The sequence below is a fragment of the Symphalangus syndactylus genome, chromosome 12 (genome assembly GCF_028878055.3).
Source record: "Symphalangus syndactylus isolate Jambi chromosome 12, NHGRI_mSymSyn1-v2.1_pri, whole genome shotgun sequence".
In the NCBI taxonomy this organism is placed as follows: Eukaryota; Metazoa; Chordata; class Mammalia; order Primates; family Hylobatidae; genus Symphalangus; species Symphalangus syndactylus.
In genome coordinates, this window is record NC_072441.2 from 25,324,846 (window position 1) to 25,344,204 (window position 19,359).

Here is a 19,359-nt window from a genome sequence, read left to right on the forward strand (position 1 = left end):
ACTAGAAAAAAATTATATGTTCACCGGTTGGAAAATAAGCAGCTATGTTAGTAGCTTTTCCTTGCCTTGAGTCTTTAACAGCAGATCACTCCGTCTCACATGGGTCCATGACTTTTATAACTATTTTTGTAATCAGATGATTGCTATAGATAGATTCTCTCTCTCCTCGAATATTTCCCCAGGGCTTTTAATATCTACAGGCAACCCTGGACAGAAGATAGTGTTGCTAAAGTGTTCAAGTTTCTATCTCTCTTCTATTCAAGAAATTCCCACCTGGAGCCTCGTAGCCCCATCTTCGCATTTCCAGACTCCAGTTGCTCTGGCTTGAGTCAGGTGTGCACCTCTGTCCAATCAGCTGTGTCAGTTTTTCAGGATCATGGTGTAGTGTATAGACCTGACTGCTAGGAGGCCCTCCTGTGGGAAAAGGGGAGTAAAGGGTGGTGCCCAGAGAAAAAAAAAGCAGTTAGTTCTTGTACTGGTTTACTAGTGCCATGTAACAAATTACCACAACCTTAGAAGCTTAAAGTAACATGTATTTGTTACCTCTCAGTTTCTGTGGATGAGAAGTTTGGGCATAGCTTAATTGGATTCTCTGCTTAGGGTCTCACTAGGCACAATCAAGGTGCCAAGTGGAGCTGCAATTTCATCTGAAGCTTTTAGGCATATTCAGGTTGTTAGTGGAATTTAGTTCCCTGCAACTTTATGTCAGAGGTCCCTATTTTCTTGGGAGATGTTGGCCAGGGGTTTCTCTCAGCTTCTAGAGACTGCCCTCAGGTCTTAATTACATGGCCATCTCAAAACGGAGTTTACTTCTCCAAAGTCAGCAGGAGAACTTCACTCCAGTTGGCTGCTGCTGCCGCCACTACCATTACTACTATATACTACTACTGCTATAAAGTCTTATATAATATGATGTAATCAGAGGAGAAATGGTTCCATCCCCTTTGCCATATAACATAAACTAATCAAAGGAGTGCCATCTCATTGTATTCACAGGTCCTGCCCACACTCACAGAGAGGGTATAATACAGGGCATGTACACCAGGACACAGAAATCTTGGGAGCCATCTTGAAATTCTGCCAACCATGGCTTCTGAATAAGAAAATACTCCAAAAGGCCACTACAGTTGTTGCTTTGTCAAAGCATTGAGACATCCTTCTTAAACTGTTGTTCCATCTTTTTCTCTTTAACTTTATTTTAAGAATGACATAGTTTATGGGATGTGTGTGAGTATTCATGGACATTCAAGTCTCACATACCCCAAATATACATCTCTAAGAATATTTTGTCACACAAGATTTCTTTTGAATTTAAAATAAATGTGCTGAAAGAAATGACAAGACATTATTAAACATTGTTTACTTAGTACGTGTTATGATTGACATTCTTAGAAATTCACATTAAAAAATGTGAATACACGCACGCGCGCACACACACACACACACACACACTACAACTCTCCTACAACTTAAATGCTCTTTTCATTCTGTAGAAACCATTAATAGGATTTTTGCCAGCTGGTGTTTCAGAGTCCTTTATAAATTAATTCTAGTATTTACCAGGGAGTGGAGAAGTCTAATTAGGTCAAGGAGGCTGGCCCTGCTGAAGACTGAGGGCAAAAGCATATATACGGTGTCAGTTGCAAATTTACTGCAGTTCTTTCTTGAGCACATATGTTTAAATAAAAAATGGGAACAATACAAATACTACATACAAAGTTATGAGAAAAATCATATCACAATTAGAATAAAAGCAGGTTGAAGTTTGCCATCTATCTATAGCAAAAATAAAACATTTTTACTGACAAAGGATTTCACAGGTATTCCATGCCACAGCGGGTATGGCATGTTCAATGCTGACAACACACTCATTTATTTATTTGTCCATTCATTCATTGACTTACCCACTCAACAGGTACAGGACTAGATATTGCAGCTATAAAGAAGATTATGTCACAGTCTCTTTCTTTGAGGAGCGCACAGAGTGCCGGTGCATATGGATGTGTAAATAGTGAGAAAACTGTTGTAAGTATAGTATAGGTATAATCAGAAGATATTATGGGTGTTCCCAGGAAGAATGACTCCCTCAGTTCATGGGTGGGGAAGGGAAATGCATTAAGGGTACTTCATCACAAGTAACAGAAACCAAAGCTGGTTAAACTTTATCCTTAAAGGACTGGGATAAGAGCGAGGCAAATAACACACATAGGGTATGACATTTAAGGAGGCAGTCTCAGGTGCTGAGCCTGGAGGTATCACTTGAGAATGAGCGCCTCCTTAAATGTTGAACCCTAAGCATCTGGCTCACCGTAGTCCCCATCCTGTTATTCCTTCAGTCTTACCTTCTTCAAAAACTCTCATCCTCCACAGTGAAGAATAGTTGAAAAGCTGTTTACATCCTAGTGTAAATAACTAAAAACAGTTTACAGTGTACTTTTTTTTTTTTTCTTGAGATGGAGACTGGCTTTGTCACCAAAGCTGGAGTGCAATGGCATGATCTCAGCTCACTGCAACCCCCACCTCTCCACCTCCTGGGGTCAAGGGATTCTTCTGCTTCAGCCTTCCGAGTAGCTGGGGTTATAGGCATGCACCGCTACTCCCAGCTAATTTTTGTATTTTTAGTAGAGACAAGGTTTCACCATGTTGGCCAAGCTTGTCTCAAACTCCTGATCTCAAGCGATGCACCCATCTTGGCCTCCCAGAGTGCTGGGATTACAGGCGTGAGCCACCGCACCCGGCCTAAAGTTTACATTCTTATAAAGGGATTTTCAGTTAAATCAAGTCTTAAACCGTGAATGAAAAACTCAAATGTTTACAGGATTCAGGCAGTAACATAAATGAATGAAGCAGGCCTGTGTAAAACACTAGGGAATAAGGGAGAATATGAAGAGCTGTTCAAAGCCTTTCAAATTCAACCTAAACATAGACGTTGTCTTGGCCAAAGAAAAAGTTCTTTGGGATTATCAGGTCAGTAGGATAGTTGTTTGTGTACCCTGCCTGTTAAAGAAATTCATTTGCTATGTTAGAACTTTAGATTTCTGTAAGAAAATGGATATGAGGACATAAGCCTAGATGGAAAACCCTTAGGATATTCTTTCTCCTCTTAAGGGTTCGTTGTGAGGCCCTATTCAGCATTCTTTTGGATTTCTTTCCTGCAGGCTCCAAGATTTGGCATAGTTGTTTCCATTCTTTGCTGTCACTATTTGTTCTTTTGCTGTAATCTATGAGTCACAGAACATAGCTGAAGAGTTTTTCACAGTTAGAAACTAGAGAGAAATAGACAAAGTTTAGGAACAGGAAAGTTATAGCATCGTTAGAACTCTGAAAAGTCTCTTGTCTGGAGAGGAACAGTATGATAAACAAGAGCACTCACAGTTTATATCTACTCAACATGCTTTTCTATCGCCATCTCATGGTCCAGGTGCTTCTGGGGGCCTGTCAATCATGGTTCTTCCTTTACCCCCGAGCACGGTTTGAGATTCTTGTCTCGATGTTCAGTCAGAATGTCCAGTCTCCTGATGGGGGAAAGGAGTAAAGCAGCTAGCCCTGTGGACCATTAACTTCCTTTCCTATGGGGGCACCACTAGGAAAAAGAAAGGAAGGCAGGTAATCTGTTCTAATCTCCTTTCTGACTAGACACCCTAATAAATAGAATAATGATTTTAGACAGAAGGAGATCTTTCTACAGAAAGCCCTCAGCAGGATCTCCCTGGATAAGGACTACTTCTAGTAAATAAACCTGGAATCTATTGATTTATGGGGACATGGATGGCTTCTCTGGAGAATATCATGTAATGGCATGTCATTTTGTAACATTCTGAGGTATAAAATGGAGATGTATTATAAATTACACACTTCTACTCCGTAAGGTAATAATCAGCAAAACTACGTACAGAGACCTAGTCAGTCACTCTGGATCAGTGGATGGGAAGCATCTGGCAAAGCCACACAGAATATCCCAGACTTTCTCTGCTCTGTCTTTGCCTCTTGATTGCCTGTACTCCTGAAATTATTAGGAAAGCTTGATGCTATTTCTGATTTTTGTGAGTCCTTTTCGATCATCAAATTGTGTGTGTTAGCTCACCTAATCATGGTGATTGTCTGAAAAATGAATACATGAACCAGGCAAGGCCAATCAGAATATTCCCGAGGATTCATTTAGGATTATCAGGAAAGAGAAGTTTTTTCTTCATTAGAGTTGCTAACCTGGTATATGTGAATGTGAGACCCACCTATATAGAGAGAGTTTACCCACAAAAGGAAGTCAAGTAGATACAATAAGAGCTGACAGATGGAGAGAATTAAAGAGAAAGAAGTGGGGCGAGGGAAAAAAGTGAACTCTGAATATAGCATTCGTATCCCTGAATATAGCTCTGTCTGAGGCATGCTTATCTCTTGGACTTCCCAGTCACCTAAGTGATGTCAGCACACTTTCTTTTGGCTCAAGCTACATTGCACTGGGGTTCTGTCACCTGCAACTAAAAATTCTGATTAATATGATAGCTTGAATTTGGCATGAGCCAGACTGGGAGGACCTGGGAACTCAGGACCAGGCAAACCCACTAGGAAGGAGTAGTACTCAAAGAAAAATATCAGATGTGAAACAAGGAATACATATATCATGAAGTTATTTTGAACTTCCACCTGTGATTCAGACATAACCGTTAACAGAATTTAAAATAGAATTGCAACTATTATAACAATTTTAAGCACCTTATTTTACATATTTATGAAAGAATGTTCTTCTGTCTTTTTATTCTTTTCCTAGTTTTGCCCTGTGTATGACCTCTTTTGGAGCGATGAAACCAGGTAACATAAAGTGTTTTGTAGCTTTGGCTTTGATTTAGGAAGCAAAACTTCTTTTTAGCAATTATCCTTTTATGTTGCAATTACCTATTTGTTTTTATGTATCTCCAATTATTTGCAGAATAAAATAAACCTTATTTTCACTACCCAAGCACCTGGAACAAGGTTAATGCTCAATGTTTGTAGGATAAATGAAGAGAGGAATTTTAGTTCTACCATTATTGAAACTATGCATAAGCCTAACCAATGTGAAACTGTACAGGCTTGATTCCTTCTTACTCTTTACCAAATGTGCATAATTATTTTACTTGATATGCAACAAAATGTTTGATTGTGATGAATGCTATTGTAGTTAAGGCGTGTTGCAAACATTTGCTGCAATAAACAAGGAATGACTATTCTAAATTGTTTCAAAGTCTAGAGTAGTGCATAAAATCATGAGTCTTTGGAACTAGATTTCTTGCACTGCTTCCTGCTAGCCTTGTGACTTTGGTCAAGGTGCTACCTTTCTTTTTCCTCACCTGTATAATAGTAATAACAATGCATTATATTGGTGTTGTCCATATTAAATATGTACTATGTTTAAAACTCTTCTCATGAACAGTATCTAGCATGTGATATGTGTAATGTGTTTACTGTGATTATTCTTATTATTGTTATTCTCCAAACCTCAGTTTTATCAAAGTAAAATGGGGAAAATATTACATATATGTGTGTATTTCTAATGGATAATGCATGTAAAATGCCTGACAATACACAATTACCAATTTTCAGAAACAAAACAATATAGCCCAGTACTGAAGTACACACACACACACACACACACACACACACATTCATAAACAGCATAATGTTGAAGTTGACAGGTACAGGCATTGGAACCAGTTTGCTGGGGTCAAATCCAGACTCTATTGCATATTATTTGCGTAATGTTGGGCAAGTTACTTAGCTTCTTGGAGTCACCTCTAATGAAATGAAGACAGTGATAACGTATTCCATAATGTGGTCTTGAGAATTAATTGTGTCAGTTTTTCTAAAGTAATAAAGGCAATGCCAGGAAAATATTAAGTAGTCAATAAGTGTTAGCTCTTATTATCACTTTGAGCTTCAGTCACATTGAGTGATGACAATGAGGATAGCGATATTTACCTTACAAGGCTGCTGTGTAGATAAAGTGTGACAGTGCCCATGAAAATGTCTAGTAAATATGGGCGGCTGAAGCAGGAGAATCGCTTGAACCTGGGAGACGGAGGTTGCAGTGAGTCGAGATCTCATCACTGCCCTCCAGCTTGGGCAACAGAGTAAGACTCTGTCTCCAAAAAAAAAAAAAAAAAAATTCTGGTAAATAGTATTCAATAAATGCTAGTTTTCCCCATTTTTTATTTTATTATTATTATTATTATTATTTTTGAGACAGAGTTTTGCTCTTGTTGACCAAGCTGGAGTGCAGTGGCATGATCTCGGCTCACTGCAATTTCTGCCTCCCAGGTTCAAGTGATTCTCCTGCCTCAGCCTTCTGAGTAGATGGGATTACAGGTGCGTGCCACCACGCCCGTCTAATTTTTTGTATGTTTAGTAGAAACGGTTTCACCACGTTAGCCAGGCTGGTCTCGAATTCCTGACCTTAGGTAATCTGTCCGCCTTGGTCTCCCAAAGTGCTGGGATTACAGGTGTGAGCCACTGCGCCCGACCAAATATCAATTGCATTTCCATGTGTGAATATAGGACAGAGAAGATAGATTAGGTGGAATTTGATCAGTGACACATATTATACATTGTTACTAAGTAAATATTATCAATCGGCTTATTAGCTGTTCTTTTCTTATAAAAGTAGATTGTGCCACAGATACCTTATTTTGTTAATTCTTTTGATTCTGGTCATAGATAAATGGTGATTTACTCTATTCAAAGAAGGATAGAAAAGTAGGCTTGTATTTTAGGTTTCTTGTGGCATACACTGTTGTACAATCTGCTAGAACTGAAGGAGGGTGTTATTAATCAAAAGGTACACAAGGAGGCAAAGGACTTCATTATGCTGTTTTGCTTCCACAACTTGCACCTGGAGCTTCTTAATGAATGTGCCCTTTGGAGACAGGTGGCACTCTGAAAAGTGTAAGCCTCTCTAAACCTCTTCTTGTCTCAAATTGACACGTCTTCATGACACTAGGAATAATCAATCTAATTCTTCAATGATGTGAATGACTTTGGTTGGACTATAATTAGTTGAAACAATTTTTTCTCCTGGTCATTAGAAGCACACATTGCTAGAACTAGGGAAAGAAAGAAAGTCAGGAAATGGCTGGGAAAAAAAAGTCATGTATTCCTTGAAAAATACAAATTTATAGACGATATTGTGTACTGGGTGAACAAATCCAGTAGATGGCAGTTTAGTAACATACAATATCCTATCATGGGGAATTCATGATATTTTCTTAGAATATATAGGAAAATATATATCTTAAATGTTATCTGTTTATTGCCATATTTTGTGGAAAAGTTAGCATCTACCACCTCTGTGGGTGCTCTCTGCTGGCTTAGAGAAGCAAAGTTGTTATAAACTTGTCAAATAACAAACAATGTAAGGAGTGTTGGTATTTTCCAGGATTTTTCCATCATATTTTATTACCTCCCCATTCATTTGAAGCACATATAGATATTTATGATATTTGAAGAAATAAAGGACTTGGGAATGTTTTTTAAGAAAAATAGCACTATAACCAACAATTGATTCCTCTGAAAAACTGGCTATAATTTTAACATTTCATGCATAATTTCTTTAATTGTTGGCTAAGGTATTTAGTAAGCTAAGAGAAGCATGGAAAGGGAGCAGGGTATATATAGATTATCAGAATGAGAAGGTAATATATCTGAGAATTTTTGAATGTTAAAAGGAGAAAAAAAGAGCCCAACCTTCCCTGAGATATAAACTCAAAGATTGCATCACTTCTTACATGGCATTCAGCAAAAAGTCTAGGCATTAGGAAAATTCTGATTCCAGAACAGAAAGCTAGCAGTACGTTCTAAGATAGAAGTAGACCATTACACACATTGTATTGGTTTAATTGAGCATACATTATATCCTTCAGTAAGAAATTTCTGCCATGGTGCCCTATTTTCTTGGGCACCAGGGCATGACAGCTTTCTCACACAAGTCAGCAGTTGAAAGTGATACAATTTTGACGTGAAATGTGCTTATACTTTGAAAGCAATTAAACAAGCCTTGTTTGCTTATAATTTTCTAATAAAATAAAAGACCTTATGTGGAAAGCAATTTTAAAAACACATCATAACATTTTAAGTATGTAGGTCTTGCAACGTTTGTTCCAATTTTCTAGTGACAGACACAGAGTAATAAGATTTCCCTAACAGATGCTTAGTGCTGGGTACTCACATGTCACTCAAGCTGACAAGGTTTCAGAAATAAACACTTTCTTCACAATGTTACCATTTTGAAAGATCAGCTAATGCATATAATTCAATTTTGTTTAATTGAAAGGTATAAAATTCACAAAATACAGTTTATAAAAGTTAATGTAATAGAATAAATTGGAAAATACCTTAAACAACCCACTAGATCCTATCTACAAATTTAAGTCTATCTCAGACAAGACTTTAATCCTATATGCCTGGAGAAGAGCTTTAGCCAAGTTCACAATAAGATTATAGAATTTTAAAGTTGGGAAAAATACGTGTAGATAATCTACTTCCTTCAATGCCCAGTTTTAATGATTTACTTTTTATATATACCTGAAAAATTGGACTTATACCTGAAAAATTTGAACTTAATTAATATATAGCAGGCACCATTAAAGTTACATAGTTTATTTATTCAATCTTTCAACCAACATTTATCAAGCATCTTACATATACTGACTAGTGTTTCCCAGGAACTATATTATGGACTTTTAATGCAAGAATAAATATTTCACTATCCTTGCCTCTGAGGAAATGCTCAGAGTCTAGCTGGGAAGATAGACAAGTAAATTAATAACTATACCGTAGTGTGATAAAGCGTAGACAGGTTTGTATACAGCCCTGTGGGAAAACAGATGAGGGTGCAATTTATGTCACCTGGGGGTTTTGGGAAGACAACAGAAAGGAAATCACATTCGAGCTGGGTCTTGGAGTTTGAGCAGGAATTCTCAGGGGGAAAAGTAGGGGTGAGGATTTAGTAAAGGAAATAGACATGAAGGCAGAAGAATATGTTCAGAGAATGACAGTTTTAAATACAGGGAATGGAGGGAAATGATGTAGAGTGGTCCTGGAAAGGTAGTTCAGAGAAAGACTGCAAAAATCAGATGCTAGAGAGTTTGGCATGATTTTTGTAGGAAACAGGGAGCTACTAAAAAAAAAAAATTGAAAATGAAGAAAAAGGATATGATCAGATTTATATTTTTAAAAACATTATCTCTGGCACTGGTGTGAAAGATGGGTTAGATGAAGTCAAGAATAGTCTGGCTGAAATATGTTCAGGTCTGTACTAGCACAGTGGAAGTGACAATGGACAAACGCATATATTAAGATACACTTTACAAATGGAAGTAACAGAATTTGGCAGTCAGTTGCTTGGAAGAGGTGGGTACTAAGGGAAAGGGAGAAGGTAAGAATGGCTTCAAGAGATCTAGTTGGTATGATTACTTTTGAGGGTTTGGATAAGCATTTATTTAATGCCTCTTCACAAGCTTTTTAAGATTCTAACAGGTGAGAAAAATGAATCCCTGGAAAGTTAAGTAATTTGCCAAGGTTACTGCTTTGGACTGAATTGTGTGCCCCCAAAATTCCTATGTTGAAACCCTAACTCTCAATGTAGTGACATTTGGAGATGGGGCTTTTAAGAGGTAAATAGGTTTAGATAAGGTCATAAAGGTACTCATGATGGCACTAGTACCCTTATAAGAAGAGACCAGAGAAGTAGCTCTGTGTGAGAACACAGCAAGAAGGCAGCTTCTGCAAGCCACAAAGAAGGCCCTCACCAGAAACTGAGCATGCTGGAACTCTGATCTTGGACTTCTTAGCCTCCAGAACAGAGAGAAATCAATGTCTGTTGTTTAAGTGACCCAACTTCTGGTATTTTGTTACAGCAGCCTGAGCAGACTAGAATTACCATACAGTTAGTAATTTATGAAGGCCAGATTTGAGCACATTCTGTTTGATTAATTCCAGAATCCAAGCTCTTAGCCAGTGTGCTGGCTGTTTCTTTCTATAGTCATAGAGTGGCCAGTATGCCATTTACTGGACTAGGAAATATGGGAGGAAAAAAACATGTTTTGAATATCAGATAATCAGTTCGTCCCTTAACATCTTGAGTTTGACGTAAGTGGTAGGCAAAACACTGGAGATATTCAGAAGAGAATTGTAAATAATAGTTCTGATACTCATAAAAGAAATGAAGTCAGAAAGTTCAGCTGTAGGAGATACCAGTAATGATCAAAGCCATGGGAGTGGCTCACATGGCCCAGAGAAGAGATGTAGAGTGAGAATGGCAGAGGACTGTATGGAAAGCTTTCAGTGGCAGTGGAACAAAAGGGGTCGCTGGAGGAGACTGAAAAGGTGCACTCAGATGACTTAAAGGAAAACTTCCTTTAGTTAAAGTACAACTTCCACATAAGTCTGTGAAATGGAGACTGACTTTCTCTCCCTTGAACATGCATTGGGGAGAAGGTTGAAACTGCATATTCTTAATGGTTTACTATTACTTTAAGAGCGTTTTCTTCACTGGAAAGCTGTTACTCACAGCTTCTCTGTTTCTGAAGTTCACAGTCTCTTCCCATTTGATATCACCATATTCCATTCCACACAAATTTTGTAATTGTAGTAGGCCACAAGTCCACATCCTTGATGATTCTACCACCCCACTTGAATTCCTAGACTATCCTTAAGCCAACTTCACTTCCAACATGTTTCCGTGTCAATCAGGGAACTGCTCCTTTTATGAAATAAACCATAAAATTCTAATGACTGAACCTCATAGCTCTCTCTACCTTCCACTAACTCTATCCATATTTAATGTAGTTCAAGTCAATTATTAAATACTTATTGTATGTTGTGTGCTAGGACTTAGAATACAGACTCACACAACAGACACATATATGCACACACATAGTGTAAACATACCCTAGCACTGAAACATTGTTTCATCTCACAGAATAGGAAGGGAGCAGGTATGTAAAAACAATTTTGCAATCCTAGTGTGATAAGTAAAATAATACAGGTATATTATAGGTGCAGTAGTGTGATACAGTGGAAAGTTTGAACAGTTACACTTAAGTTGAAAATGGGAGAGATATCATTTATCTATAAATGAATAATGAAACCCCAAAACATAGTGGCTTAAAATAGAAATGATTCCTTATTTCCCATAATTCTGTGGGTTGACTGGGCTCCACCTCCATTCATCTGGTGGTTGGGATGAACAGGAATGGCCAAGAAGATCTCACTCATACTGTGTCTGGAATTGGTGGGTTCTTGGTCTCACTGACTTTAAGAATGAAGCTGCGGACCCTCGCGGTGAGTGTTACAGTTCTTAAAGGTGGCGCGTCTGGTCCTTCTGATGTTCAGATGTGTTCAGAGTTTCTTCCTGCTGATGGGTTCGTGGTCTCGCTGGCTCAGGAGTGAAGCTGCAGACCTTCGCGGTGAGTGTTACAGCTCATAAAAGCAGTGTGGACCCAAAGAGTGAGCAGCAGCAAGATTTATTGCAAAAAGCGAAAGAACAAAGCTTCCACAGTGTGGAAGGGGACCCGAGCGGGTTGCCACTGCTGGCTCGGGCAGCCTGCTTTTATTCTCTTATCTGGCCCCACCCACGTCCTGCTGATTGGTGGAGCCCAGTGGTCTGTTTTGACAGGCTCCGATTGGTGCGTGTACCATCCCTGAGCTAGACATAAAAGTTCTCCACGTCCCCATCAGATCAGTTAGATACAGAGTATCCACACAAAGGCTATCCAAGGCCCTACCAGAGCAGCCAGACACAGAGTGTTGATTAGTGCATCCACAAACCTGGAGCTAGACACAGGGTGCCAATTGGTGTGTTTACAATCCCTGAGCTAGACATAAAGGTTCTCCACGTCTCCACCCACTCAGGAGCCCAGCTGGTTTCACCCAGTGGATCCTGCACCGGGGCTGCAGGTGGAGCTGCCTGCCAGTCCCGCGCCCTGCGCTCGCACTCCTCAGCCCTTGAGTGGTCGATGGGACTGGGCGCCGTGGAGCAGGAGGCGGCGCTCATCCCGGAGGCTCGGCCGCACAGGAGCCCATGGAGGGGGTGGGAGGCTCAGGCGTGGCGGGCTGCAGGTCCCGAGCCCTGCCCCGTGGGAAGGCAGCTAAGGCCCCGCGAGAAATCGAGTGCAGCGCCGGTGGGCTGGCACTGCTGGGGGACCCAGTACACCCTCCGCAGCCGCGGGCCTGGGTGCCAAGCCCCTCGTTGCCTGGGGCCGGCAGGGCCGGCCGGCTGCTCCGAGTGCGGAGCCCGCCAAGCCCACGCCCACCCGGAAGTCCAGCCGGCCGGCAAGCGCCGCGCGCAGCTCAGGTTCCGCTCGCGCCTCTCCCTCCACACCTCCCTGCAAGCTGAGGGAGCCGACTCCCGCCTTGGCCAGCCCAGAAAGGGGCTCCCACAGTGCAGCAGGGGGCCGAAGGGCTCCTCAAGTGCCACCAAAGTGGGAGCCCAGGCAGAGGAGGCACCGAGAGTGAGTGAGGGCTGTGAGGACTGCCGGCATGCTGTCACCTCTCCATATGTCTGAGGTATGGTTGCTATATGCAATTTCTCCTCTCTATGATTTTCCCTCTGCATGGTATCTCATACTCCAGGCAAGATAGCCTGAACTTCTTCGCAATAGGGCAGTTGGGTTAGGTTGGAACTGGAATAGTGTCAGTTCTACAGCATTCTATTTGTTTGCCCAGAATCAAGGGGTTTTTTGGTGGGAGTAATGGCATGAGTGTATAAGGGTGGAAGGAAATTTTGGCAGCCATTTTTTTTCATACTAAGTGCTACACGTGACTTTAATAAGAAAGAGATGCTTGAAGTGGGTCTTGAAAACTGAGAAGTTCATTAGTGAATAGAGGACAGGAAGTTTAGGAGTAGAAGAGGAGCCCTTTGAAAGAATAGCAGTAACATGAAGACAGAAAGCATCAGATTTGGTCTGCCTGCCAGGACATACAGAATGCCTGGAGGCATTTGGGAAAAGGAATTAGAAATGAGCTTGAGAGGCAGGCAAGATTATAAACAGTATTGTATGTTTTAAGAAGTAAGCGGCACTTTATCATCCAGGCTGCAGAATACCCTGAGGGGTTTCATTCAGGCGAATGACTGCTTTTCACTCTCATTGATTCTTCTGTACTTTGTCAGTTTCACATGTTCTTGATCAATAAGCCTTCTTTGGCTTCATTTCTTTATTCACTCCAGCTGACAATCCATCGTCATTCAGTTAAACCTCTCTCTCACTGACGCTCTTAATTGCCAACACTCTCACGACCTTCTTCTCATTCCATTATTCCTAATCCTCAATTCTAGAATAACCCAACCATCTGTTTGTTCTGATCCTGAAACCAGGCACTGAATAATCCTGGAGCAAATCACGTAACCATATTGATTGTCTACCTTATACATTTATGATTTCTCACCTCTGTTGGACTCTTAATCTTTTTCTAGGAAATCTTTACAGATACTTACCTATTTCCTATGACGCTTTCTTTTTAAAATTTTTACAGCTTTTTAAACTTTGTACTTAATGCTGCACTCTTTATTCTTCGCAGATTACCTTCCCTGCTTCACAGAGGAAATAGTTGTTACAGTCAGGAAAATTTTCCTTTATAAGGAAAATTTTATAAGATGAACTTACTCCTGGAGTTCATCTATTCTTTTCATTCTGGATGATCCTCTTTCTTTCCTTCCAGATTCCTATCATTCTGGACTTATTCTACTTCTCCTACAACTCTAAATTGATTTACAGTTCTTATCCATCCTTATTTTTTTTCCTCCTTCAACATAGTCATTCTTCCTTTTTTACCCCTTTCCTCTTGCCTTTGACCTCAAACCTTCTCCCTCTTGCAAGTTCCTGCTCTAATAATGATCCCCTTTTTTAGTTGCTTTTCCATTCTCTTTCTACAACTTCCTCCTCAGCCATGCTTTACTACAATCAATATTCTCTCATTGTACCCCCTGCTTGTTGTTTATTTTATATTTATTCCTTAGTAACCTGAAACTAGGCTTGTCTCGATTGAACACCAGGCAAAGTTTCTGACACATAGTATTTAAGTTCTCATATTATAGTGAGAAGATGGGGAAAAGGTCCCAGTTTAAGGTCCTGTCTTTGGATCAGTGGGAGCTTGCTAAACCATACTTGGAAGTGGACATAATGGCTGAGATTCTACGTTCTATAGATTTTTTCCAAAGTTAATCTTATTCCATTTGCATTTAGTTTTGTTGGAACCTGTGCTGTAGCAGTTGGTAAATATATTGAATATTACCATTATCTCTCTCCCTTTCCATACATATATGTATGCATGTGTGCACTCTGGAAATTGTATCATTATATAGAAATGATTATTATTCCTGGTTGAAGTGTAGTGCCCATTTAACACATGATAATCACAGATTTTTAGAGCAAAACTTTCTCATACGCTAGACAGATTTACAAAGGCAGAAATCATGGTTTCCTGGCATATAGAAGGTAACAAATATGTTTTTGTGGAATGAATGGATGAATGTTCTTTATGTGTAACACAGGAAAAAATTTCTAAATGAGCATAGAACATATTTATGAAATTTTAAATCAAATATAGTATCTATTGTTAGGGCTTAGAATGTTCAGACATTGTAAGTGACTATTGTACTACTGTTACTGAAAGAAAAAAACACTCATTAGTATAGCAATCCACAGGGCTTGTTTTCTCTTGTAAATTTCATTTGTTAAGAGCTTTGTTTTAGATGCAGTCTTTCTATAGAAACACGTATAAACTCATGAGGAGTTTGAACATAAAGTACTGCTATAAAACTAGGTACTTATTGTCCTTCAGCGTATCTAACTTTTATCTTACAGACTGTGAGCTCATTTAATAGCATCAAGTGAAGGAAACTGGTATAGCATCCCCTCTGCTGCATACCTTTGGGACTTTCCTGTATAATGTTGATGTTCAGTCTCAGCCAACCCAACAATAAAATGATCCATTTATCCAACACAAGCAGGCAGAGGAGGAGATACTACATCTTTTCACGCTGCCTCCCACTCCCAGAGCCAGTCCAATGCTTCCTTTGGGCTGAGCACACGCACACAGAAACCCCTTCATCAACAATTTTTCATGTTTTCTGTTAAATTGGGTTTACTCTTCTTACGTGAATTTTCCCCTAGATACTTTTACCAAATAGCACAGAAAGTATTTGAGGTGAGCTAAAACTTTTTAATAATAAACTTTGTGGTTATAAAACCCGAGGAAGACAAGACTACTGAGGCAGTTAGAAGAAATTGCTGAAACCAAGAATAAAAAAAGATATATGTTAGTCTAAATCTTAAAATGAAACTTTTCAAAGAACCAATATTGTCTAATTGGAAACTTTTATACATTCCTTGGGAGTCTACTTCATAAAGTAATTATTTTAGCCACTAACACATTTTTTACCATTGTGTAAAGTTTTTACTTTCTTAATTCCTCTACTCTCTGGCACTTCTGTTTTTAAAAATAACACAGAAAGCAATTGTCTTTTGCATTAGATATCTTACTTTTAACAGAAACTCATATAAACCCTATTAAAGTTGCTTACTTAGGTATTTTTATTTTTTACTGAAAATAAATGCTTTCTTTTGGGACCGTGTTTTGTTGTCAAGGTGCAATTCTAGAATTGCCAGGCAGATTTGAGAGCAATCCTAATTGAATTAAAAATTCTAACTATGTTTTGTTATTATCGATTATAGCTTAATTATTTGAAGAAAACTAAAGTGCCAGTTGTCCTAAGATATTCTATCAACTTTTAAAGATACCTAACTCTATCAATGTTCTGTTTTAAAGCCTTCATTTTCTATAATTCTATTATTAAAATAAAAATATGTTGTTGACAGGCTTTTAACATATATATATATATCAAAGACAATATGTAGAATTCTAACTAAAAAAAATGGTACCAGGGCAGAAAGATTTTGAGGGAAAATAGTGGCAGAAAGACTCAGAAAAGAATATTCAACCAAAAACTCTGCCTTACTCTAGGTGGTATGAGGACTGGGCCTTTTGTCAGTTAACAGTCTTTCTGTACAATATTCAGAAAATTCAGCTGAAAAGATCTAAAACCAAAAGGGAATTTATTGGCTCTCATAACTAATACTCATAGCCTGTATGCCAGTTATCAAGTTATTGCCTCTTGGCTCCAAATTCACCCTTCAGTATATATTCTATGATAACAGACAATTCCTTTTAGTATTTCTCCTTTAAAGTGAGACCTATGTTAACCTTTCTCAGCAGAGGATGCTGGAGGGACATTTCAGGAAAAAGGTGTCAGGCTGCCTGCCATCCCTTAAGGCAGTAGTGTGGGTATAAGGACATCTGGTAAAGCTTTGCCTCAGTCATGTGCCAAGAACATAGGCCTTTGGCAACCTTGCAGAGTAGATCCTGCAATAACCTTCTTGCTTTGCCCTTGACATGGAAATTTGCATGCGCATATCCTCTTGGCTGTGTTTCTTTAGAGAACTCGAATATAGCGATCAACAGATGTCACTACTGACCTCTGAAAATAAAGGAGGAAGAGGAGAATGACAGTGTGGAGGTGGGACTGGACAAAGGCATGATCCTTGGAGGAAAGGTAGAGAAGGATCAACTTCTTATTTCACAATTTTGTCTCGGGCAGGTAGTGTATTTATTAATTCTAGACTTTCAGTCTATTTCTTTCTCACTTTTGGGGAGTAGTAAGATACAACATATTATATAACTTTGCACCACTCATCTACTGATTTTTTGGCCAGAACCAAGAGGACACTGGAGGACTTACCAACACTTATTCATGGGCTGGGATGAAACTTGATCCAAGGGCCCTTCAGAGGTATATAATAATTATAGATGTTTATAAATAATTGACTCAATGGCTTATTTGCTTGTTTATTCACAGACTCATTCAATTATCCACTTAGCACCAGGTACAGCTAATCTGTGAAGTAAGGAAAAGAATTTCAAGATATGTAATATATAGTTCCTGGCTCTCCAATAATTTATATACCTGTTACATAATAAAACAAATGAACTTATTTTTAATTCAGGGGTGATTAAAATCAAATTGGTGAGAGAGGTTCAAATGATCATTGCAACTCAGAAGACAGAAAAAGAACATTTGCTGAAATGAGGGAAGGCTACATAAAAGAGGTATAGTTGAGCTCTGAAAAATGGTTAGGATTTTGATATGAAGAGACATAGAAGATGACTTCTAGTTAGAAACAGCAAAAGCAAAAGAACAGGGTTAAAAAATAATACAACCTTGTTTGAGATGCGTGAATAAAGCAACATAGTTGGAATGAAATATTTAGGGAGGCAACTTGAGGGTAGGTTGGAGTAACACATTGGGAAATAATCATGGTCAACCTTAAAGGCCAAACTAAGAACTTACATATTTTTTAAAAGTGCAGAAAAGTGCATAAAACATAAGTGTCCATTTTAATAGATTATTACAAAGTTAATGCTCCTATGAAATCACTACCCAGATCACAAAATAAAACATTTCCAAAATATCAGAAAGCCCATTCAGCCCTTTCAAAGAACATACCTTTTTTTCTGTCTCAAGGAAACTCCACTGACCTCTAACACCATAGATCAGGGGTGACTGTTTTTTAATTCTATCTACCTGTCATTACATAAAATATATTATTTTACGTCTAACTTCTTTCACCTAACAATGTTGATGAGATTCATACATGCTGTTGAATGTATCTGTGGTTCACTTATTTTCATTGTTTGATGATATTCTAGTATATAAATATACCACAATTTATCTATTCAAGTGACTGTTATTTCATAGAATTTAAAGATTATAATAAGGGTGATCAAATATACTTGAGCTTAAGTAACTGCCAAGAACAGTAGAGTCTTAACCAACTAAAGGAGGCTTAGAAGAAAATTCCGGTTTGGAGTATATTGTTTTTAACTCTAAAATTATATCGCTTACCTTATTAAACTATTTTACCAATCATTTAGTTTGAATTTGTGACAATCTTTTTCTTCAACTCTCATTTTTCATCATTGCTGTGGAAGATCATTCTCGGAAGACGTTGCGTCTGTCAGGGAAGAAAAAACCGGGACTATGGAGGGATAGTTAAATTGCCTCCCTCCCAGTGAACTTGGTATCCAGAGAAAGCAACAGAAGCTTTTCTATTATTCAAACCTGACAGCTTTGGTGTAAGGAGTGATAGTAGCTAGGAGAATGACAGGTCTGGGACTTCTGGGAAGCCTAAGTCCACATAGCTTTTCAAGTGGTAGCTATTCCGTGTGCTCAACTCTATCACTAATTCTTTCCTTATTTCTAGACATTCTTTTTTCTATCACTGACATAAGCAATGGCTTTTTCCATTTTTGTGCCTGTTATTTATTTAACTGGATATTAACAGGTACCTAGGAGACATGTAGATACCCCAGGAACAGCATGCCACTACCTTCACCTGTATTGGTGTTGCGACAGTAATTCCAATTAATTAACTTTTGAGACAGTTTGCTTGGATAACAGTTCAGACATTGCTAGGCTTGACTGTATGAATTCCTATGGAATGGATCTCTTAGACTTTGTGTGCATTTTAGCACAGCCTTTTTAATAGAAGCTTTTATTTAGTATCTTTGGTAATATTTTACTTACCATTGTATCCAGAAACATAGGAAAGACTGTTCATTAAACTTGTTTATATTGCTTCTTCCAATCGGGTTTCTTTGACAAATGTTTTGCCTTAAATTTGTGCTTTCCAGGACTATTACTATGCCTTGATAGCTTATGGGATAGCACTAACAAGAAACAGAAGAGATAGTATCTTATATTTCTAGACCACTTTAGAATTTACAAAGCATTTCTACATCTATTATCTCCCATTACTGTCTCCACCACCCTGTAAGAGAGGTGTTTTTGCTTTCATTTTAAAGATCAAGAAATGTAGGCTCAAAGACATATGTAGTATCACAGTCACTGGTTTGTGTAAGATCAAATCTGATCTTCTAATCCTAGATTCAGTGCTATTAGCCAGTGCCTCCATTCTGCTTATCTGTATCTGGTGTAGATTTTCCTGTTATCCCTTTGGTATCTGGTGTAGAATTTCCTGTTATCCCTCAAATGTTAATTAGGAGCTATATTCTTGCCAGGTAAGAATTATATGTCTATTGAGTTCATATACCTTAGCATTAGACAACTGAAATTCTCAAAATTATCGGGTTAATGTATCACCTAGAACAAGTCAATTTTCTGGAATTAATTTTATGGCATAAGGCTTATTTTTTTATCTTTTCATGTGCTTTAATAATACTTAAACCAATATCACCTCCTATGTGAACAGAGTTCAGGTGAATAGCCAGTGAGCTTCTATTACAGATCTATTTTAGAATTGACTTCTTTGT

At 38.6% G+C, this 19,359-nt stretch overlaps 1 long non-coding RNA gene across 1 annotated transcript in view; it reads left to right on the plus strand.

Moving 5' to 3' along the window:
- Positions 1-19,359, plus strand: part of LOC134733648 (uncharacterized) — a 316,197-nt gene that overhangs the window by 5,452 nt on the left and 291,386 nt on the right. The window contains exon 3 of the long non-coding RNA XR_010117297.1: positions 4,769-4,809. This is a non-coding gene — a long non-coding RNA (uncharacterized lncRNA). The remainder of the gene's footprint in view (positions 1-4,768; positions 4,810-19,359) is intronic.